Here is a 25,652-nt window from a genome sequence, read left to right as displayed (position 1 = left end):
CCTTCTCCCTTCCCTATAGTCCCTCCACATGTTTGAAATGTACTGCATTCCAGCCTACCATCCCTATCTCTGTAACTTGCTTCAGTGTCTACAACATGCCTTATCTCGGTAGTCTCCTCCTCCAATGGCAGAGTCATGCAGCACGGAAACAGAACCTTTGCTTTGATCCAACTAGTCGATGCTGAACACAGTTCCTGAACGAGTCGCGTTTCCCTGCAATTGGCCCGTATCCCTTCAAAACTTCTCCTCTCCATGTATCCACCCAAATATCTTTTCCATGTTGTCATTGTGCTTCTCTCCATCACTTCCCCTGGCAGCTCATTCAATGCTCTCTGTGAAAAATGTTCTCCTCTGATCACTTTTAAGTCTTCCCTCTCCCACCTCATATTTCTGCCCTCTAGTTATGGACTCCCCTACCCTGGGGTAGAGACCTTCACTATTTACCTTACCTGTACCCCTCATGGTTTATAAACCTTTATAAGGTCACCCCTCAGCCACCTACGTCCAATGGAAATACGAAGGACAATGATATAAATATTTCTGCTCATGTCCCTGCCACTGCTTTGCGACAATGTTCTGGGATCAGTTGTTCAGGACCTAGGGCTTTTTCTACGTTTGTGTTCTGAGACATCCAGCACCACCTCTTCTGTAATGGGGACTCTTTACCAGACATCACTGTTTCTTTCCCTTTGTTTTCTAGTCTTTGTTCACAGTACGTTCTGACATGAAATATTCATTTAGGGTCTCGCGCATCTCCTGTGGTTCCACCCCTGAGGGGCCTTATTGTCTCTCTAGTTGCTTTTTTGTACTTGTGTGCTGAAGAATTTCCTTGCATTCTCCTTATCCTTATCTGCCAAAGCTATCTCATTCCCACTGTTGTGCTTTCCAGCTTATCCATCCTATCCTTGTAAGTCAAACCCTCCAGTATCAGTAACATCTTCGCCAGTCTTTGCTCTGTGTACAGTTTCAGAAAATGCTTCCTAAATCGGGAAAATCAGGATTCTACCCAGTACTCCAACTGGGGACCCAGCAATGTCTTGTACAGCCGTACCATGATGTACCAGCTCAATGCTCTGACCCAAGAGGGCAAGTGTATCTAATCCGCTTTCCCCACCCTGTCCACCTGTGACACCACTGACAAGGAACAATGTCACTGCACCCCTTGGTCTCTCTGTCTGTTCGACAGCATTGAACAGGGCCCTAACATTAACAGTGTTAGTCATCCCTGTTTTGTCTTAACAAAATCCATTAATTAAAATCCATCTTTTATTCCTTGACCCACTTGTCCAGTTGATCAAGAGCCTCTTCGGTAACTGTCTTCACTCCCCACTGTAACACTTATTTTGCTTACTAACGATGATTCCTATATTCTCGTTTATGTAAATAATGCACATGTGGCCCCAGCACCAACCCTTATGGCACACCGCTGGTCAGAGCCTCCAGTCCACACAACAACCCTCTCCCACTACCCTCTGTCTCCTACTGTCAAGCCCATTTTGTGTCCGTTTGTCTCGCTCTCCCTGATTCCATGTGATCTAACCTTACTAACCAGTGCACCTGGCTAAACCCTGTCAAAGGCCTTGCTGAAGTCAGGATGGACAATGTCTACTGCTCTGTCTTCATCTATCTTCTTAATTACCTCTTCGACAAACTCAGTCAAGTTTGCGAGACACTACTTTGTACACACAAAGCTGTGCTGACTATCCCTAATCAATCCTTTCCAAATGCATGTAACTCCTGCCCTACCGAATCTCTTTCAACAACATTCGCACCACTGACATCAAGCTAAATAGTGTTTAGGTCCCTGGCTTTCCCTCACAGCCTTTCTTAAATACTGGCACATCATTAGTCACCCTCCAGACTCCCAGCCCATTACCTGTAGCTGTCTCTGATAGAAATATCTCTCTAAGGGACCCCGCAATTTCTTCCCTAACCCCCCTCCTCCCCAATGTCATGGGATACACCTGATTAGTTCCGAGTGAGTTGTCTACATTTTATGCGTTTTAAAACCTTCAGCACCTCCTGTTCGCCAATGTGGACTCTTGTGAAGACATCACTGCTTCTTTCCCTGACTTCCCCAGAGTTTCTCCACAGTACGTTTTGACGTGACATTTATGTTCAAACTGATAGAAGTGTGGTAATTTTGCCAAAGTGCTCCCCTACAGACACTTCAGTCCCTTTCCCTACTTTTGTTTCCCAAGGGGAGGCCAGGTTTTATCCCTTTCTGCAGTCAGGCCATTTCCATATTGACTGAGACAGTTTTCTTGAACATACTGAACAAATTCCTCCCATCCAAGCTGTATACATTATGGCAGTCCCAGTCTAGGTATGGGAAATTAAAATCCCCGACCATTACAACCCTATTATTCTTGGATATCTGAGATCTCCTGATATTTGCTGCTCTATTTCCTGTTGACTATTGGGGGCCTGTAATACAGTCATATCAAAGTGATGATTCATTCTTATTTCTCAGTTCCACTAAGAGAATTTCACTGGATGATCCCCAGTCATACGCTCTCGAAGTGCTGCAGTGATTTTTTTCACTAATCAAGAACTCCACTCTCCCTCCACTTTTGTTTCCTGTTCTGTCCTTCCTCTAGCATCTGTCCCTGGAACATTGAGCTGCCGGTCCTGTCCCTCCCTCAGCTTTTGTTCTGTAATACCTATGATATTTCAGTCCCATGTTCCCATCCATGCCATGCGCTCATCTGCCTTATCTGTCAGGCCTTTTACATCAAAGTAAGTGCAGTTTTATTGATCGGTTTTCCCTCATTGCCTGCTGTGCTCTTGCCTGCCTTATCGATTGAAATGACTCTTTGAAATTCAGTCCCAACCTCAAACTTCAGACTCTAGCCTGAGACCATCCCCCTCACTGTGGATAACACCCTCACCCTTCATGTCATCTGTAAACCTTCTGCCATCACATCAACTCATTAATGTACATAATAAACAGCGATGGTTCCTGCACAGATCCCTGTGGTACACCCGCTGGACAAAGGCTTTCAATCACAAAACCAACCCTCCACCAATTGTGGAGCCAATTTACCAACGTACCTTAGATCCCATGGGCTCTTCCCTTTTGGACCAGCCTTCCAGACCTTGTCAAAGGCCTTAATGAACTCCAAAGAACCCACATCATCTGCACTGCCCTCATCAACATTTTTAATCGTAATTTCAAAGAAAACTCCGCTGAATTCATCAGACAGGATCTTCCTTTGCCAAATCCGTGCTGACTATCCCTAATTGCTTCCTGCCTTTCCAGTTATTGATTCAAACTGTCCCTCAGAATTGTTCCCAATAATTTCCCTCCCCCTGCTGTCAGACTGTCTGCTCTGTAATTAGCTGGCCTATCCTTTGGGTCCAGTGACCACAACTGTCTTCGTTTTAACATTGTTATGGAAAAAGATCAGACAGATTGACAGATTCAGGTGTGAAATTGGAGCAGGGCTAGATTTGGGGCCATTAGGCAGGATCGAGCAGAGGTAGATTGGGTGAATTAAAAATCACACAACACCGGGTTATAGTACAACAGGTTTATTTTGAAGCACTAGCTTTCGAAGCGAAGGTGATCATCCTAAAAGATTAAAGGCTGAAACTAAATGTGTTTGATATTACATTCCATGACACTGCAATCCTGTTGCTGTAAATTCTGAGCCTTATGATTGTGCTTCACAACCACCTGATGAAGTAGCGCTCCGAAACCTAGTGCCTCCAGATAAACCTGCTGGACTGGAAGCTGGTGTGGTGTGATTTTTAACTTTGTACACCGCAGTCCCACACCGGCTCCTCCAAATTATAACTACCATCGATTGGGTGAGTCTGATTGAAGGAAAAGGAATGACGGACAAATAGGAGGCTTTTAAAAGTGTGATCTCAAGAATCCAGAGCCAGTGTGTCCCTGTTAGAAAGAAGGGAAAATCTAACAGGTTCAGGGATCCCTGGCTGATGAGGGATATTGAGATTCTATTCAGGAAAAAAGAAAACAGCGTACATAGAGTTTAATCTATTCGTATCTTCTTCCAGTCCGAAAGACATGATCAATCTGTGAAGACTGTACAATCCTCTCAGGTCCCTGCAGCACTCCTTATCTGTAGAACTCACTGCAATGCCTGTGACTATCTGATCCAGTTCCGAAAAGACTCACTATCTGTGTAACATCCTCCCTTGCCTATCATCCATCCTGTCAATGTCAGGTCTTCCAGTCTGTCCATCATCCATCCATCTCCATAACCTTCTCCATCTCTTACACCCCTATCTGTGTAAATGTCACCTTCCCTTACAAACTTTCCCACTTTGACCAAACCGCAGGAAGTTACTAATGCTCCCTTATCTGTGAGACTGTCTCCAACCAAAATGGATGTCCTTATCTACTGGTAAAATTGTCAGACACCACACCCTCTATACCTAAATAACCTGCAGAACCTAAGCCTTTCAATAACTATAAACATCTTCAGTCACAACTAGCCTCCACATAGCTGTTTGTTCTTCTAATCTGTAAAACCATCTAGATTTCTGTAATCTGCTCCATTCACCTAAAACACTCCCATCTGTGAAAATCACCCCATCCTACCAACATTCTTCTGCCTGTAACTGCTGCATCCCTCCCCAGCTCCACATCTCCATGAACTCCTGTAGACCCTACAGCTCTCTACATTTCTGTAACACCCTGTGGCTCTATGGTCCTCCCTCCCTGTGAAACCACCTCCAGTCCCCACACCCCTCCCAGTCTGGATCGTCTGCTCCAGGTCATACCATTGCTGTCTCTGTTACCTCCTGACAATACGAGCAACCCTTCCTGTTTGTGTCTCTTCATTCAGATCCCATCTATCCAGCTTTCTGAAGCCTCTTTGTGCCATTGTGAGCCTCCTTATTTAGAATATAGAGCAGGACAGCACAGTGGAGGCCTTCGGCCCTCGACGTTGCAATGACTTTTTATCCTACTCTCAGATTAAACTAAACTACAGACCCTACATTTTACTAGGCAATCAACTTGAGTGATAACATTGAGGGATCTATGGACATGGACATCAAGATTCTTCTGTTCCTCCACACTGTCAAGAATCCTGCCTTTCACCCTGTAAAGGTTCTTTACCACAGCAGTTTCCTAATATCTACAACACCCTCCCATCCTGATATCATTCCCTGTCTCTGTAACCCCCATCACTTTCCAGTCCCCTCTCGGCAACATTGCAGTGGAAGGAAGGGTTGTAGAGTCCGGGTCATATTACGGAGGTAGGAAAGGCTGCAGAACCTTGAGGGTGGTACAAATCTAGAAAGGGACTTTTGTCGGGTTATATGGGGGTGGTATAATCACTCAGTAGTTAGCATGATTGGAGGTTTGGCAAATGTTACTCCCTTGTTCAAGAAAGGGAATGGGGATAATCCTGGTAATTATGGACCTCATGTTCTTATGTCTGTGGTGTGCAGATTATTGGAGAGGACTGTGAGAGACAGGATTTATGACTCCCTGGAAAACCATAGTTTGATAAGAGATAGTGAGCATGGCTTTGGTAGGGTCAGATCATGCCTCATAAATCTTATTGAATCCTTTGAGAATGTGATAAAACACATTTATGGCTCATTCAGAAAGTACAGAGGCTTGGGATACAGACAACCTCTCTGTCTGGGTACAGAATTCCTGGCTCATAGGAGACAGAGGGGGATTATGGATGGGAAGCATTTAGCCTGGTGCTCGGTAACCAGTGGTGTTCTGTAGGGATCGGTTCAAGGACCTCTGCTCTTTGTGATTTTTTTAATGACTTGGATGTGGGTGTGGAAGAGTGGGTTAGTAATTTTGCCAATGACATGGAGGTTGGTGGAGTGGTGGATAGTGTGGAGGTCTGTCGTAGGTTGCAACATGATATTGTCAGGATGCGGAGCTGGGCTGAGAAGTAGTAGATGGAGTTCAATCTGGAAAAGTGTGAAATTATTCATTAAGGAAGGTCAAACTTGAATGGGTTAAATGCAGAATATTTGGTAGTGTTGTGGAACAAAGGGACCTTGGTTTCCACGTCTATCGATCCCTCAAAGTTGCCACCCAAGCTTATAGGGTTGTTAAGAAGGAATATGTTGTGTTGGCTTTCATTAGCTGGGGGATTGAGTTTAAAACTGTGAGGTTATGCTGCAGATCGATAGAGCCCTGGTTAGACCCCACTTGGAATATTTTGTTCAGTTCTGGTCCCCTCGTTACAGGAAGACAGTGGAAGCTTTAGGGAGGTTAAATTGGAGATTTACCAGGATGCTGTCTGCGCTGGAGGGCATGTCTTATGAAGAAGGTCTGAGGGAGGTAAGGCTTTTCTCATTGGAGTGAAGAAGGGTGAGGGGCGACTTGGTAGAGGTGAACATGATGTGAGACACAGAGAGAGTGAATAGGGAGACACTTCTTTATACCATAGCATAAATGGCTATTATGAGCAGGCATAATTTTAAGGTGATTGGTGGATGGTTAAGGAGAGATAGGTTCTTTACACAAAGGCTGTTAGGTGGGTGGAATGCAGCAGTGGAAGGAGAGTCACATACATTCAGGACATTTTATACTCTCTTGGATAAACACATAGATGACAGTAAAATGAAGGGTATGTAGGTTAGTTTGATCTTACCGTACATTAAAAGTTGGCATGGCCTCATGGCTTAGGGGTCTTGTGCTCTAGTGTTCTGTGTTCTACGTCGCATTATGGTAAACTGAGCAATAGGTTCAGGTCAATGTAAAAGGATATGGCATTCAGGAGGAGCTAGTCAACTGGATACAAAATTGTTTTGATGGTCGGAGGCAGAAGGTGGTGGTAGACATATTGTTTTTTCTGACTGGAGGCATGTGACCAGCGGTGCACTGGCTCCAGAATTGTTGTCATTTTGGATAAATGGTTTGGATGGAAGTATTGGTTTCCTGGTAAGTTTCTTCGGTGGTATTGAAATTGGGGGTAAAGTGGACAGTGAAGAAGGTTATCTGTAATACAACAGGATGAACAGTCCTGCTGGGGTAGTGGGCTGAAGAATAGCAGATGGAGTTTAATTAGATATCTGTGAGGTGTTCCATTTTGGTGAAACAAACCAGGGTGGGACTTGTACAGTTAATGTTCGGGCCCTGGGTAGTGTTGTCAGTCAGAGACCCAGGGATGCAGGTACACAGTTCTTTGAAAGTGGTGTCACAGGTAGACAGGCTGGTGAAGCAGGCATTTGGGATAGATACCTTGACTGGGCAGAGCATTGAGAGTAGAAGTTGGGATGTCATGTTGTGGCTGTACAGGACATCGGTGATGCCACTATAAAAGCTGTGTAGATCAGTCTGAAGAACTCATCTCGTTCACTTACCTCCTTGAGGGATGGACATCTGACATTCTAACCTGGTCTCGCTGACATGTGCATCCAGTCCATAGCGATATGGCTACCTCTTAACTGCCCTCTGGACAATTAGCTGTGGGGCAAAGAATGCTGGTCCAATCAGTGACACCCTCATCCCATGAATATATAAATAAAAATGCATATGCCCCTCACTACCTCTGCAAACACCTCCAGCTGCAGCAATCCGTACTGGCTTTGTAACACCATTCAGGCCCTGACCACACTCTGTAACACTCTCACCGCCTTCAGCACCTTCCTTTCTCCCTGTTCCTATCGTGTCAATAGCTCCTGACAATGATTCCCCTTCCCACTGCTCTCCTCCTGCTAGCAGACCATTTGCAATCCCTTTAACACTTACTGGTTAAACTCTGCCTGATTTCAGGATTTTAAGTTCTTTGTGGTGATCTTCTAAGCCTCATAATCTAATATGATCCATTTTGTCCTAAGTGAGGGACTGGTGGGAATTTCTTGATGAGGATTTTCTGTTTCAATAGGATGTCCTTTTGTTGAGTGTTTTACATTGTTCCTTGAAATGTTTTCCACTGTTCATGTACAGGCAAATATTTCCGTCTGTTTAGCCTGTTTACCTTGGTCAATTCTTCTCTCGAACTCATGTACTTGTCTGTTTTTGTTTCTAGTTGTATCTTGTCCTATTTGTGATTCAATGTAAAACTTTATATTTCTTTAAACTGCACTTTATCACAATTTCCCAGAGGATCTCCCCAGGTAACATTACTCATTCACTAAGTTTCATGACACAACGGTCGCTCTGAGATAGTTACATCCCAAGCCAGTTGCACAATGTGTTATTCAAAGATACACTGAAAAAAATTCTACAATCTCCTCTTCGAATATTACTCTTGTCAGTGTGATTGTCAAGATTATATGAATAGTGAAGTTGCACTAAATTATCACAATGCCTTTATTAAAAATTCCAATGAGTTCCTGTTTAATGCAGTGATGAGAAATGGAATGCTCTTTGGATGGTAACACTGTTCTGCTGCTTGTGACCTTGGCAAGTATCAGCCAGATTAAATTTAGACTGACTCTATTTCATGTTCTGAGACCAAATGCTTTCTCTGTAATACCTTTGTCACCATTATTGTTAGGGTTACCCATTTTGACTGAGTTTCCGCAAGCTTTGGAACCATTGAATATTTATGTTCCTCCTTTTGTTCGCCCTGGAACCACGTCTCACTGCTGTCTAAATCACTGTGTCACAAATCAGTCTACCTTATTGCAGACAGTTTGTCCATTCCAATAAAAAACATCATTTATTCTTTCCCAAAATCTCCTCTAAGAAATTGATTCACTGATGTACAGATTTAGTTAAGCTTTGTCCCATCTTTTCACCTGAACCCTGTCCCTGCATCCTCTCTGTCAGTTTAAAGCCCTACCCATAAACCTACCGACATGATTGGCCAGGACACTGCTCCCAGCAGTGTTCCAGTGGGACCATCTGAATGGATTATTTTTGAATCAGGTATGGAATGTGGGTGCTTTTGGCTGACCAGACTTTGTTGCCTAGACCTAGCTGCCCTTGAGCTGAGTAACTTGCTCAGCCATTTCAGAGGGTAATTGAGAGGCAAACACTTTGCTGTGGGTACGTCGTGCAGGCCACGTGAGGATAGGCAGATGTCCTTCTTGAAAGGAGAAGTATTTGGATCTATTGTACATCAGTAATGGTATTTATGGATTGTCAATTACTACTTTTAAAATAATTTATTTCAAGTTCCACCACTTCAGCTGGTGGTGTTCAAACCTGCCTCCCATTAACATTAGCTGAGGTTTTGGATACATGCTCTAGCAATAATACCACTAGGCCATCACTTCGCCTGCTCACAAGGTGCTCATCACTGAGCATTGATACCAGTGTATCATGAAACTAAACCTGTTTTTCCTTCACGATTGTTTGATCCTGTTACCTTCCAGCACTCTGGTGATATCACTCAGTATCTCTCCATGTTGTATCCCTTACTGTGCGGGTCTAATTGCTGCCTCTGTTAACGTCGCTCACTCTTGCAGCTAATCCAGATCCTGAGACAGCAGAATTCTCTACGCTAGACAGATGAGGCCGCACAGGCCAGGGATGGACACTGGGATTTCCCAGATCTCTGTGATAGTGAGGACTTTCTGCATATAAAACCTTCACTGTATCAGTCTAGTTTCCCATTCTGCCTATTTCTCTGTCTTCTGTAGGTAATCAGGAATGTCCTGACTCAATAGACTTCCCAACTGCTGGGTGTCTCATCCATCCCTCATTGAAGATGGTTTGTCAGCCAGAGAGACAAAGGGCAGGGAGATCTTGAGCCTTCAATAAATCCTGCAGTGAGGTAAGATCACTCACAGTGCACAGAGCAGAGAGCAATGAGAGGGCTCCAAACATCGGCTAACAAGACATGACATGGATACAGTGCTGGAGGGGGAGCACAGTACAGACACACCCTTCGCAATCCCCACCCCTACTGTAAGTTTTGTTGTACTGAGACAGCATCGGGAGTGTCACAGTTATTAATCCAGGCTGGTGATGTCTTAGAGAACATCAGTATAACAGAGGGAAAGCAGGCTTCCCATGTGCGTGTGGGAATGCTGCCTGGGATCTTTCTGTTCTGTGTTCCCCCTCCAACACTGTACATATTCCATGTCTCATGGGCCAGTGTCTTCAATAATTTGTAACTCATATAACAGTTCCTGTCCCTGTAACCTCCTCCCTTCCCGATAGTCCCTCCACATAAATGAAACATACTGCATTCCAGACTACCATTCCTGTCACTGTAACTTGCTTCAGTGCCGACAACATACCTTATCTCAGTAGTCTCCTCCTCCAATAACTGGAGAAAGAGCCATGCTGACCAAAGCTCCTGAATGAGTCGCAATTGCCCACGTTTGGTCCCTATCCCGTCAAACCTTCTCCTCTCCATGTACCTGTCCAAATGTCATTTCCATGTGTAATTGTACTTTTCTCTACCACTTCAGTGGCAGCTCATGCAATATGTGCACCATTCTCTGTGTGGAAATGTTCTCCTCTGGTCGCTTTTAAGTATTTCCGCTCTCACCTCATATTTATGCCCTCTAGTTGTGGATTCCCCTCCCCTGGGGTAGAGACCATCACTATTCACCCTGCGTATACCCCTCATGTCTTTATAAATCTTTATAAGATCACCCCTCAGCCACCAATGGAAATATGAAAGATAATGATAAAAAATATCTCTGCCACGGTCCCCACTGCGACTTTGCCACAATGTTCTGGGGTATGCTTGTTTAGGACCTAGGACTTTCTATACCTTTGTATTCTAAGACCTCCAGCACCACCTCTTCTGTAATGGGGACTCTTTTTCAAGACATCACTATTAATTTCCTTTTGTTTTCCAATCTTTGTCCACAGTACGTTCTGACATGAAATATTGATTTCGGGTCGCGCCCTTTCCTGTGGTTCCAGACATGGATGGCCTTATTGATCTTTGAGGGGCCCTATTGTCTCTCTAGTAGTCTTTTTGTACTTGTGTGCTGTAGAATCTCTTTGGATTCTCCTTAACCTTATCTGCCAAATCCATCTCATTCCCCCGTGTTGCTTTCTGTTTTTGTAAATACCTCCAGTATCAGTAACATATTCGTCAATCTTTGTTCCATTTGCAGTTTCCTGAAGTAGGATGATCAGAATTCTACACAGTACACCAGCTGGAGACCCAGCAATGTCTTGTACAGCTGTATCAATCCATTTACTCAATGCTCTGACCCATGAGGTCTAGTGTGCCGAATCTGCTTTCCCCGCCCTGTCCACCTGTGATGCCACTTCCAAGGAACAATGTAAGTGCACCCCTTGGTCTTTCTCTGCTAGACAACACTGTCCAGAGCCCAACCATTAACTGTGTTAGCCTCCCTGGTTTATCTTAACAACGCCCAACACCTGAATTCAACTCCCATCTTTCATTTTTGGACCCACTGGCTCAGTTGGTAAGGATCACCTTTGATAACTGTATTCGCTGGCAATTATAACATGTATTTTACTGTCCACAAATTTACAAACAATAATTCATTTATTCTCGTTTATGTCAATAATGCACGTGTGTGGATCCTGCACCGATCCTCATGGCACACTGCTGGTCAGAAGCCCCAGTCTGCACAACAACCCTCTACCACTACCCTCTGTTTCTTACTGTCAAGCCCATTTTGTGTCCGTTTGTGTCCGCCTCCAACAACATTCGCACCACTGACATCAAGCTAATTGGTGTTTAGACTCCTGGCTTTCCCTCACAGCCTATCCTAAATACTGGCACAACATTAGCCACCGTCCAGACTTCCACCTCACCACCCGTGGCTGTCAGTGATAGAAATATCATTGTAAGTTTCTTCCCTAACTTACCCCAATGTCCTAGGATATATTTGATTAGTTCCCAGGGAGTTGTCTAATTTTAATGTGTTTGAAAACCTTCAGCACCTCCTGTTCTCCAATGTGGACTCGTTTGAAAATATCATTGTTTATTTCCATGCTTCCCCAGCATTTTTTTTCCACAGTAAGTTGTGACGTGAATTTCTTGTTTCAGATCTCACCCATTTCCTGTGGGTTCACACTCGGATGGCTTCATTGATCTTTAAGGGGTCACATTCTGTCCCGAGTTAATCGTCTGTTGTTAATATACTTGTAGAATCTCTCTGGATTTTCCTGAACCTTCTCTGCCAAAGCTCTGTCAGTTCCCCTTTAGGCCCTCATGGTGTCCCTCTTAAGGATATTACTACACCCACAATGTTCTTCAAGGGATTGACTTAATCCAGCTGGCTATATAGGACATGTGCCACGTTTTGACTTGACCAGAGCCTCAATATCCCCAGTTATCCAGCATTTCCCACTTGTGTCAGCATTGTCCTTCACACTAACAGGAATATGCTGGCCAGAAATCTTAATTTATCTCTCTTTTGAAAGAATCCCACTTGCCTGACATCCCTTTAATTTCAAATAGCCTCCATGAATCAACTTTTGGACAGTCTTGCCTAATACCTTCTGGACTGGGGCAAGGCCAGTTTTGATCTTTAACTTGTGGACCATGCCTGTCCTTTTCCATCGCTATTTTCAAACTAATAGAATTGTGGTGACTTTGCTAAAGTGCTGCCCCACAGACACTTCAGCCCCTTTCTCGACCTTGTTTCCGAAGGGAGAGTTGTTTCATCCCGTTCTCCAATCGGACCAGTTACATACTGACTGTGACAATTTTCTTGAACACACTGAACAAATTCCTCCCATCCAAGCTGTGAACATTATGGCAGTTCCAGTCTAGGTTTAGGAAGTTAAAATCCACAACCGTTACAACCCTATCATTCTTACAGATATCTGAGATCTCCGACGTATTTGCTGCTCAATTTCCCGCTGACTACTGCGGGCCTGTAGTATCGTCATATCAAACTGATCATTCAGCTATATTTCTAAGTTCTGCTAATACAGCTTCACTGGGCGATCCACAGGAATATCCTCTCTCAGTGCTGCAGTGATGTTTTCACTGATCAAAAACACCAAGCCCCCTCCTCTCTTGTCTCCCCTTCTATCCTTCCTGTAGCATCTGTCCAGGGAACATTGAGCTGCCTGTCCTGCCCCTACCTCAGCTGTGTTTCTGTAATTCCTGTGATATCCCTGTCCCATGTTCCCATCCATGCCGTGCGTTCATCTGTATAATCTGTTAGGCCTTTTACATTAAAGTAAATGCAGCTTAATTGATCAGTTTTCCCTCATTGCCTGCTGTGCTCTTGCCGGGCTTGTTGATTGAAATGATTCTCTTGAAATTCTGTCCCAGCCTCAACCTTCAGACTGTAGCCTGAGACTCCCCCCTCACTGTGGACAACACCCTGACCTTTCATGTCATCTGCAAACCTGCTAATGATACCTTCTGCTTTCACTTCAGAGTTGATGCCCATAATGAACAGCAATGGTTCCTGCACAGATCCCTGTGATACACCCGCTGGGCAAAAGCTTTCAATCACAAAACCAACCCACACAACAATTTTGGATCCAATTTGCCAACTTGCCTTGCATCCCAGTGGCTCTTCGTTTTTGGACCAGCCTTCCAGGTGGGACCTTGTCAAAGGCCTTAATGAATTCCATGGAACCCACATTATCTGCAATGCCCTAATCAATACCGAAAATGTGTTGCTGGAAAAGTGCAGCAGGTCAGGCAGCATCCAGGGAACAGGAGAATCGACGTTTCGGGCAGAAGCCTGAAGAAGGGCTTATGCCCGAAACGTCGATTCTCCTGTTCCCTGGATGCTGCCTGACTTGCTGCGCTTTTCCAGCAACATATTTTCAGCTCTGATCTCCAGCATCTGCAGACCTCACTTTCTCCTCATCAATACCGTCAATCGTAATTTCATAGAAATCTCAGCTGATTTCATCAGACATTATCTTCCTCTTCCAAATCCATGCTGACTATCACTAATCGATCCCTGTCTTTCCAGTTATTGATTCAACCTTGCCCTTAGATTTGTTCCCAATTACCCTCTCACTGCTGTCAGACTACCTACTCTTTAATTTCCTGGCCTATCTCTGCCACCCTTCTTGAATAAAGGAACCACATTAGCGATCCTCCAGTCATTCAGCACTTCACCCGTGGCCAGCAAAGTATTAAATATATCCACCAGGGCCCTAGCAATCTCCTCCATTACCTCCCATAGCAGCCTAGGATACATTTTAATTGTGTACTGGGGATTTCTCCACCTTTATGCCTGTGAAAGTATTTAATACCTCCTCCTTATTGATCGTAACATATTCTGGAACCTCACCATCCCGACTGAAATCCCTGGCTACTGTCCTGTGTGAATACAGATGGTAAGTATTCATTGAAGACCTCACCTGCTTCCTCTGGCTCCATGCACAGATTGTCCTTTGGTTTCTCACAGGCCTCGCTGTTTCACTGGGAAGTCTCTTACTCTCACGATGCTGATAAAATACCTATGGCTTTTCCACACTCGTATCAGCCAAATATATTTCATGACTATTGTTTGTCCCTCATTTTCCACAATTCCCTTGCAATCTCTATACTTGTGAAGGGCGTCGCCTGATTTTATTGCACTGTATTTTCTTTATCAAACTCACGATATCACTTGATCAGTATTCGCTGGACTTGCTGCCTTTACTATTCACTCTTCAAGGAGCACACTGGCCCTGCGTTCTCACTGCATCACTTTAAAATACTCCACTTTCCTAACATGGACCCAACTGCAGGGAGTTCCTCCCTGTTTCTGTTTGCCAGATCCTCTGTAATGATCGCAATACTTATAGGAGACTCAGTTGTGAGGGGGACAGACAGGAGACTGTGTGGCTGCAGAAGAGACCCCAGGATGATGTGCTGCCTCCCGAGTACCAGGGTCAAGGATGTCTCTGAGCGGTTACTGAACATTCTGAAGGGGAGGGTGAACAGGCAGAGGTCATTGTGCACATCGGCCCACGTGACAGAGGTAGACAAAGGGATGGGGTCCTGTGAAATGATTACAAGGAGTTAGGTGAGAAGTTAAAAAAGGAGGATATTGACGTTAATGATCGCCAGATTACTCCCAGTGCCACGTGCCAGTGAGGATAGAAATAGAAAGATAGGCCAGATGGATGTGTGGCTGAGGAGCTGGTGTATTGGTCAGGGTTTTCAGTTCTTGGGCCATTGAGATCTCTTCTGGGGTAGAGGGGACCTGTACAAAGGGGATGGCTTGCACTTGAAGCAGAGGGGCACTAGTATCTCAGGGAGGAAATTTTCTCGAGTTACCCAGGGAGTTGTGACTCTGAGTAAGAGAGGGACCATCGGAAAGTCAGAGGAAAGTACATCAGCCATCAAGAGCAAGGATAGCCAGGGCATAGTCGAGGGAGGGAAAAGACTTCTGGTTTAAAGGGCATTTATTTCAACATACGATACATGACTGGTAAGGCAGACGAGCTCAGAGCATGGATTAGCTCTGGGAACTGAGATATTATAGCTGTAACAGAAACATGGCTGAGAGAAGGGCAGGACTGGCAGCTCAGTGTTCCAGGAAACAGAAGCTACAGGCGTGACAGAAGGACAAGTAAGTGAGGGGGGGAGCTGCCCCTTTGATTAAGAAGGACATAACAACAGTGCTTAGAGACAATACTGTTAAGCAGTCATCAAATGAGGCCATATATTTAAAAGTTAGAAACAAAAAGGGAATGGTCTGTCTGCTGGGATGGTGTTCTCGACCCTCAAATGGCCAGCGGATACTAGAGGAGAAAATGTGTCCTGAGATTGCAGGTATTTGGAGGTTAGATTATATTCCCTACAGTGAGGAAACATGCCGTTTGACCCAACCAGTCCACACCAACCTTCCGAAGAGTAACCTACCCAGACATATTTTCCTCTGACTAAATCACCTAACTCTATGGGCAATTTAGTATGGCCAATCCACTGTTGGACTGTGGGGGGAAATCGGAGCACCCAGAGGAAACGCATACAGACACGGGGGGAATGTGCAAACTCCACACAGACTGTCACTTGAGGCCGCCGCTGTGAGGCAGCAGTGCTAACCACTGAGCCACAGTGCCGCTGTTGACGGTTACTGTAAAGTGGGAGTTATTTGGACCGTGATGGTTACTGTACAATGGGAAGTATAGAACATAGAAGAATATATCGCAGATGGATGTGTGGCTGAGGATGTTGCGCCAATCCAAGCCCACCTAACCGACACTAGCCCACTATCCTCCTTATGCCTATCCAATGCCCACTTAAATGCCCATAAAGAGGGAGAGTCCACCACTGGTACGAGCAGGGCATTCCATGAACTCACGACTCGCTGTATAAAGAATCTCCCTAACATCTGTCCTATACCTATATGTCGGGCCGTGATGGTTACTGTACAGTGGGAGGTATGTCTGACCGTGATGGTTACTGTACAGTGGGGGGTATGTCGGGGTGTGATGGTTAATGTACAGTGGGAGATATGTCGGACCGTGATGGTTACTGTACAGTGGGAGGTTTGTTGGGCCGTGATGGTTATTGTACAGTGGGAGGTCTGTTGGGCCGTGATGGTTACTGTACAGTGGGAGGTTTGTTGGGCCGTGATGGTTATTGTACAGTGGGAGGTCTGTTGGGCCGTCATGGTTACTGTACAGTGGGAGGTATGTCGGGCCCTGATGGATACTGTACAGTGGGAGGTATGTCGGGCTGTGATGGTTACTGTACAGTGGGAGGTCTGTTGGGCCGTGATGGTTGCTGTACAGTGGGAGGTATGTCGGGGTGTGATGGTTAATGTGCAGTGGGAGGTATGTCGGGCCGTGATGGTTACTGTACAGTGGGAGGAATGTTGCGCTGTGATGGTTACTGTACAGTGGTAGGTCTGTTGGGCCGTAATGGTTACTGTACAGTGGGAGGTATGTCGGGCTGTGATGGTTACTGTACAGTGGTAGGTCTGTTGGGCCGTGATGGTAACTGTACAGTGGGAGGTATGTCGGGCTGTGATGGTTACTGTACAGTGGGAGGTATGTCGGGCCGTGATGGTTACTGTACAGTGGGAGGTATGGCGGGGTGCGATGGTTACTGTACAGTGGGAGGTATGTCGGGCGATGATGGTTACTGTACAGTGGGAGGTATGTCGGGCCGTGATGGTTACTGTACAGTCGGAGGTATGTCGGGCTGTGATGGTTACTGTACAGTGGTAGGTCTGTTTGGCCGTAATGGTTACTGTACAGTGGGAGGTATGTCGGGCTGTGATGGTTACTGTACAGTGGTCGGTCTGTTGGGCCATAATGGTTACTGTACAGTGGGAGGTATGTCGGGCTGTGATGGTTAGTGTACAGTGGTAGGTCTGTTTGGCCGTAATGGTTACTGTACAGTGGGAGGTATGTCGGGCTGTGATGGTTACTGTACAGTGGTCGGTCTGTTGGGCCATAATGGTTACTGTACAGTGGGAGGTATGTCGGGCTGTGATGGTTAGTGTACAGTGGGAGGTCTGTTGGGCTGTAATGGCTACTGTACAGTGGGAGGTATGTCGGGCTGTGATGGTTACTGTACAGTGGGAGGTCTCTAGGGCCGTGATGGTTACTGTACAGTGGGAGGTATGTCAGGCCATGATGGTTACTCTACAGTGGGAGGTATGTCGGGGTGTGATGGTTACTGTACAGTGGGAGGTATGTCGGGCTGTGGTGGTTACTGTACAGTGGGAGGTATGTCGGGCTGTGGTGGTTACTGTACAGTGGGAGGTATGTCGGGCTGTGGTGGTTACTGTACAGTGGGAGGTATGTCGGGCCGTGATGGTTACTATACCGTGGGAGGTGTGTCGGGCCGTGATGGTTACTGTACCGTGGGAGGTTTGTCGGTCCACGAAGTTGCAGACTGTATGAGTTGTACAGAATTTGATGCTGCTGCCGCCGCCGATGTGCCATTGTACCTCATGGATGCATCGTCATTAGTTGTTTAACCTGTTAAAAGTCTGTACCATTCAGCATATATCATTGTATGGAGGGTCTGCAGAGCGTGAAGATAGCCCTTGCTCCTATAAGGACTGTGTAGTGACCATTATTACAGATATATGAAATGGAGAGGTGTATCTGCAGCAGGCAGTAAGGTGACAATGTAGTCGATTATAGGTTTCCCTTTTATTGATTCCCGCAAAACCTGCTGCAGAGCAGTCTAGCAGCCACAGGATCCAGCATCAATGCTGAGCACTATGATTAGAATAGATTCCCTACAGTGTGGGACAGACCCTTCGGCCCAACCAGTCCGCACTAACCCTCCAGAGAGCAACCCACCTTGCCAATTCACCTGAGCTGCACATATTTGGACTGTGGGAGGAAACCCACGCAGACATGGGGAGAAAGTGTAAACTCCACACAGGCAGTTGCCCAAGGCTGGAATCGAACCTGGATCCCTGGTGCTGTAAGGCAGCAGTGCTAACCATTGAGCCACCATGCTGCCCCATATGCCAAAGAGCTGCCCTCGTCTGCCTGGCTGTGTCCTTTCAGTGAGACAGAACCTACCAGAGAGGATGGTGATGTTGCCTGGGACATAGTCCTGTTCACATAATCTTGCTAACCAGGCAATATTGATTGTTGCTTGATTAGTCTGAGAGAAATATGCAGCAGGTCAATTTTACATTTTGTATAGTGAAGAGTTAATATCACTTTATTTCTTACATATTTTAAAATAAATCAAACATCAATATTTTCAGTTGAAAATAATTGAAGTGAACAATAATTGAAATACCAGAGCGCACACCTAACTATTTAACAATTCAGTGACTGTAGTAAACAGCCGATTCATGTTCAGATGAGTGAACACACCATCTTGCAGACAGCAAAGCCTTTGGAAATGATTTTGAGGAAAAGCCTGAATTCAGGCACAGTGTTACTGGACCTCACCATGACCTCCAAAACACTGGCCATCTCCAAAATCTGCCCAGAGAGCTTCCAAACTGGAGCTGGGCAGTTACTCACACAATCCATCACAATAGACTGGTTAGCGACATACCTGAACAACAGGGAGATGTGTGTGGGGCAGACTGTTCAATGGACTCGCACATGGCGCTGGTCCAGACGCAGTTCAACATTTATAACAATGACCTGTAAACAGCCATGTCTTCCAAGTATATTTATTCTGGTGTGTCCCTAAACTCTGTAATTCTGCACCTTTGACCTGATCCTGAATGACGGTGTTATAAAGGTGATGGTCTCCCGCAGCACATGGCAGCTTACAGTGAATCCATCATAAACCATATCCAGTGTATGTTAGCTCCACAATGTCAGTATCCAAACAGAATTGTGCAACTCCATTGATGGCCAGCGTCATCCCAGCCCAACGTCGTTGTGTGTGACTTGAGCTGGAAATCTCTGTGTAAATGTTTACAGCATTGTTCTAACCATTAACAGCAAAGTCTTTTTAATGAAGTTCTGACATCCTTTCATAATACCAACTTTTAGATTGTCCAATATGCATAAAATCCACCCATTTATTCTGTTCACTTTTATAACAACAATATGATGACAACAGTGCCCAACTCACAGTAAGGAACATTGAAAAGATGAATATCATTCCCACACCCAAGACCACATTATTATTATTAAGTGCAATAACTTTGAAAATATGTATTTTTTTCCTTTGTATTAATGTTGTGAATAGTCAACTCTCCTGCTCCTCAGATGGTGGGGGTCCCATGTATCGGCGACCCTTGTCCTTCTTGATGATCGGGCTTTAGGTGTACGTTGTAAGGAGCCTTGATAGATTTCTACAGAGCACCGTGTAGATGGCAGGTGTTGCTACTACTGAGTATCAGTGAATGAATGGTGAAGCTGCACTCACCCACGGAAATGGTGGGGGTGGTATTTCATCACACCCATATTCAATATGTGTCTTATCGATGGGGTACAGGCTTTCGGAGATCATGAAGTGAGTTATTTCTGCAGGATTCCTAGCCCCTGGCATATTCTTGTGGCCAATTAATTTTCATAAGTCAATGTGTGGCACTGGTAAAGCATAAACAGGTCAGGCCACATCTGAGGTACAGGAGAGTCGATGTTTTAGCATAAGCCCTTCACAGGAATGGGTAATGGAATCATATGGTCAGTCCAGTTCAGGTTAACTGTAATCCCCAGGATATTGCTAGGTGGGTGTTCAGTGATGGTGGTGCATTGAACGTTAGAGCATACGGTTCAATTTTCTATTGTTAGAGGAAATCGTTGTTTGGCATATGTGTAATGGAAATGGTACTTGTCACTTTTAAGCACACACCTGCGTATTTCCAGGTCCTTGTTGCATTTAGACAAGGACTGCTTCAGTATCTGAGTAAATCATGAATGGCATTGAACATTGGCAAACATCAATGGCAAACATCCACACTTGTGAATTTACACTGTCTGGATGGTCATTTATGATTGGGCCTATGGCAGAGATCACTCTTATAGCTCACTGATACTGTCCCTCTATCTGATTAAGGAAGTTTGCTTCTAGTTCCACCTGCTCCAGAGGTGTTTAACAACATATCTGAATGGAATAATATTACAATATCTACCACAAGGAGCTAAGTGAGTACTCGGTTAGCTCAATCAGTTGGACGGCTAGATATTAATGCCAACAATGTGGGTTCAATTCCTGCACTGACTGGGGTGACTAAAGGTCTGTCCTACTCAAACTCCCCCTTTCTTGAGGCATGATGACTGTCCAGTTAAACTACCACCAGTCGTCTCTGTCTAACGAGAGAGCAGCCCTATTATCCTGTCGGAGTATGGTGCCTTACCTTTCCATTTCAAATTTACAGGCTTACCCAGAAACCCCGCACCTGGGGAACTGATGCAGAGCTGTCCTGGAGCTGAGATGGCTACTCTCCACCAACCCCAACCACCGTCATTTGTGTCAGGTATAACTTCAGCCAGTGCAGACGAGATTTATTTGCTGTAGTTTTGCCGTTAATCCTGGATACAGCACTTGGTCAAATGCATTTATGATAATGTTTAAAATGCAGACACTGTCACCTCACCTGTAGAATTCAGCTATGTGTTTTCTTGTTGTACACCATTAAACCAAGGCTCCAATGTGCCCAAGGGATGAGTGCCCCTGGCAGAGACTAAACTGAGTTTCATTGAGCAGGTTGGTGCTGAAGAAGTGCTACGTGATCCCACTGTAGATCCCAATGACTTTGCAACACATTATTAGTGATATGGATTAGAGCAATGGAACAGTCATTGATTTCTGATGTTTTGTATGTGTTGTACAGGACCCGCCCTGATAGTTTCCCACATTGTCAGGTACGTCCCAGTGCAAAGTCCCTGCAGGAACAGCTTGAATGGAATGTTCTCAGGGCCCACAGCTTTTGCAATATCCCATCTCTCCTGCCACTTGGAGATACCAAACAAAAATGAATTGAATTAGCTGAAACTGCCAACTGGAGGAGACTAAAATAGATCATCCCATCGACACTTCTGTCTGAACATTGTTGTGAATGTTTCAGCCTTATCTTTTCTATTGTTATGCTGGCCTCTTCCATCACTGAGGAAGGTGATATTTGTGGATCCTCCTCTTCCAGTGAGTTGTTTGATTGACCACACAATTCAACCTGATTGTATGTGGCAGGATTGCAGTGATTAGATCTGATTTGTTGGTTAGATCTGTCTGTCACTGGCTGTTTATGCTATTTGGTGAGTCAGTGGTCTTGATTTGTAACGTCACCTCATTGTGAGGTGTAGCTGGTTCTGCTCTTGGCAGGCCCTCCTGTATTCTCCATTGAACAAGGGTTTATCCTCTGGCTTGATGGGCAGGGTAAAGTGGACCATATGCCAGGTAGTGACATTGGATTTTGTTCTGGAATACAATTCTGCTGCTGTTGGTAATGATTCGAATCACCTCACAAAGGCCAGTGCTGCGTTCTAGACCTATTCGAAATCTGTCCCGTTTAGCATGGTGTTAGTATCTCTCACATGTGCGTGCATGTATGTGTGACCGTTCCCAAAATGGTCATCATCAATGTGTCTGCAGCAGTAGGTTGGTGAAGATGAGGTCGAGTTTGTTTCTCCCTCTCAGTCATTCCCCCCTGCCAGACTCAGTCTCACAGCTATGTCCTTTTGGACACGACCATCTCGATCAGAAGTGCTGCTGCTGAATCCCCTCTTGGTGGAGTTTGAAATGGCCCACCCAGTATACATTCTCCAGCTCTGTCACCCTCTCAGTCCGTCCTCCGCGTGTTGTTCAATGTGGAGGAACACGGATCCATCAGCTGAGGGAGGGGAGTCAGAAGGAAGTTTCCACGTCAGTGTTTTATCTGACTCCGTGAGGCTGAGGGAGGGGAGTCAGCAGGAGGTTTCCATGTCAGTATTTGATCAGACCCCGTGAGGCTGAGGGAGGGGAGTCAGCAGGAGGTTTCCGTGTCAGTGTTTGATCTGACACCGTGGGGCTGAGGGAGGGGAGTCATTCGGAGCTTTCTGTGTCAGTTTTTGATCTGACACTGTGAGGGTGAGGGAGGTGAATCAGCAGGAGGTTTCCGTGTCAGGCTTTGATATAAACCCATGAGGTTTTATCATGTCACATTGTTGCTTGAGCACTCTGGAGGATATCTCTCTCAATTCTGGCATAAGCTCCAATGCATTAGGAAGGAGGAGTTTGCACGGTCTACAGTGCCTTTTATTTTTATTACAGTCAGCAGAAGGGCCTCTCCTGTGTGTATGACACTGACTCCTTGGCTCTCGTGATTGGACATTCCAAGGTCTCACTGCTTCAAATGCTCTCTGTCCCTTGTCTGCCCATTCATCAACCAATCTATCACTGTAAATATCTGCAGAACCTTCCTCCTCCCTATCTCTTTAAACTCCTCCAAACTCTATACCCTTCCCTCTCTCTGTAACGTCTTCCAAACCCTACACCCCTCACTATCTCATTAAGCACCTCCAAACCCAACATGACTTCCTATCTCTCCAACCTCCTCCATCATCTATATATCACCCTTTATCCATGACTTACTTCAGCCCCTACAAACCCTACATATTTGTCTAAGCTGCTCTCCCATATACCCTGTCGCTGTAACCTTGTCCAGCCACTCCCCGCTCCCGACCTTTGTAAACCTCATCCAACCACTAGATTGTCATGATCTTCGTAAACTCCTCCAGCATTTCCATACCGCCCCATAATTCTGGCATTCTCTAGTAACTCTACCTTTTCCTATGCATATAACCTCCAAAAACACGTTTCGTTTAGTGAGGGAAAGGGATAGGTACATGCCACAGGGCAAGAGTTATCAATGCGGGAAGGGCAATTGTAACGCGATTAAGCAGAACTTATGATGCATAGAACAGGGTATCAAAATGTAGGGGATGGGGATAATCGAAATGTGAAGCTGGTTTAAAGAACAGACATCGCGTGTCCTTAAATAGTATGCCCCTATCAGGCAGGGAGGAAGTGATAATGTAAGGGAACCGTGGTTTCCTGCAGAAATTACATCTATTGTTAAGAAGAAGAAGGAGGCTTATGTGACGATGAGACGATGAAGAGTTACAGATTAGCTAGGAATGATTTAAAGAGAGAGTTAAGAAGTTCAAAGAGAGGACATGAGTTATTTTTAGCAGGTCGAATAAAGGAGAATCCTAACGCTTTGTATAGGTACGTTAGGAAGACAAGGATAACTAGGGTAGGATTGGAGCCAGTCAAAGACAGAAGTGGGAAGTTGAGTGTGGATTCTGTGGAGATCGGACAGTTGTTAAACGAACATCTCTCAGTGGTTTTCATTCAGGGAAAGTAGAATATTATAGAGAAGAATGAAATGCGAGATATTTGACGAGAGAGGATCGAGGTTGGTAAGGAAGATGTGTGATCAATTCGAGAAGGAGTGGAAGTGAAAATGTCCCCTGTGTCGGATGGGATTTATTCGCGCTTCCTCTGGAGCACTGGAAGGAGTTGTTGGAGCCTTTGGCTTTGATATTTGAGTCTTCATTGTCTACACGTTTAGTACCAGAGGACTGGAGGATTGAAAATGATTGCCCATATTCAAGAAGGGCACTACAGATGACCCAGGCAATTACAGACCAGTCAACCTAATGTGTGTGTAGGAAATATTTTGGACAGGATTATAAGAGATAGGATTTATAATCATCTAGCAAACAACAATTTGATTGCAAATAGTCAACATGGTCATGTCTCTCAAACCACATTGAGGTTTTTGAGAAGATGACCAAGCATGTGTAAGAGAGAAAGGCAGTTGACGTGGTGTACATAGACCTCAGTAAAACATTTGATAAAGTTCCACATGGTAGATTGTTGGACAAAATTCAGAGGGGTGGGATTGAGGGTGATTTAGCAGTTTGGATTAGAAACTGGCTTTCTGTAAAAGGCAGCGAATGGTGGTCAGCATGGAGTCCGTTAACTATGGTGAGCCACAAGGATCTATTTTGGGACCACTACTGTTTGTCATTTTTATAAATGACTTAGATGCAGGCATAGGTGGATGGGTTAGTAATACTACAGATGACACTAAATCGGAGGAGTAGTGGACAGTGTGGAAATATTTTGCAGGTTGAAGGGGCACTTGGACAAACTGCAGAATTGGGCTGACAGGTGGCAAATGGAGTTTCAATGCAGCTAACTATGAGGTGATTCATTTTGGGAAGAATACCTGGAAGGCAGAATACTTGGTCAATGGAAAGATTCTTGGCAATGTGGATGTGCAGATGGGTCTTGGTTTCCATGTACATAGATCCCTGAAAGTTGCTACCTAGGTTGATAGTACTGTTAAGAAGTCATACGGTGTGTTAGGTTGTATTGGTAGAGGTATTGAGTTCTAGAGCCGTAATGTCATGCTGCAACTATGCAAAATGCTAGTGCGGCCACACTTGGAATATTGTGTGCAGTTCTGGTCGCCCCACTCATTTTTTTTGAGTGGGAGCAGCGGCCGAGTTGAGGTGAACCCGGGAGACTACAGCTAAGGTAAGAGTTTTTTTCAAAATTACTTACCTGTAGCGGGCATCGGTGTTTTGTTTTCTCTCTCCTTCACAGAAAGAGCGGGAGCAGCAGAGGAAGTGACGGCAAGCAGAGGGGCAGCCGGGAAGGAGAACTGTGAGTATAAATACTCACTGTTTCACCACCAACGGTCATTTGAGTGGTAGCAGCGGCCGAGTTGAGGTGAACCCGGGAGACTACAGCTAAGGTAAGAGTTTTTTTCAAAATTACTTACCTGTAGCGGGCATCGGTGTTTTGTTTTCTCTCTCCTTCACAGAAAGAGCGGGAGCAGCAGAGGAAGTGACGGCAAGCAGAGGGGCAGCCGGGAAGGAGAACTGTGAGTATAAATACTCACTGTTTCACCACCAACGGTCATTTGAGTGGGAGCAGCGGCCGAGTTGAGGTGAACCCGGGAGACTACAGCTAAGGTAAGAGTTTTTTTCAAAATTACTTACCTGTAGCGGGCATCGGTGTTTTGTTTTCTCTCTCCTTCACAGAAAGAGCGGGAGCAGCAGAGGAAGTGACGGCAAGCAGAGGGGCAGCCGGGAAGGAGAACTGTGAGTATAAATACTCACTGTTTCACCACCAACGGTCATTTGAGTGGGAGCAGCGGCCGAGTTGAGGTGAACCCGGGAGACTACAGCTAAGGTAAGAGTTTTTTTCAAAATTACTTACCTGTAGCGGGCATCGGTGTTTTGTTTTCTCTCTCCTTCACAGAAAGAGCGGGAGCAGCAGAGGAAGTGACGGCAAGCAGAGGGGCAGCCGAGACCCGGAAGCAGTTAGTGTAAGCTTAGCTGGGTTAGTTTTTTCCCCCTTCAAAAGCGTGAAGGAGAGGAACCCGAGGCACTACACGGGTAGTGTCTCCCACCCGCCCTCCTCCTCTAACCTAATAATAACATCTGTTGTGGCAAGCAGGTAAGT

This window comes from Chiloscyllium plagiosum, unplaced genomic scaffold (assembly GCF_037043375.1).
Source record: "Chiloscyllium plagiosum isolate Xiang-an unplaced genomic scaffold, Cpla_swu_hap1 HiC_scaffold_21, whole genome shotgun sequence".
NCBI lineage: Eukaryota > Metazoa > Chordata > Chondrichthyes > Orectolobiformes > Hemiscylliidae > Chiloscyllium > Chiloscyllium plagiosum.
The sequence above is the reverse complement of the archived record's forward strand: the minus strand, read 5'-3'. Positions refer to the sequence as shown.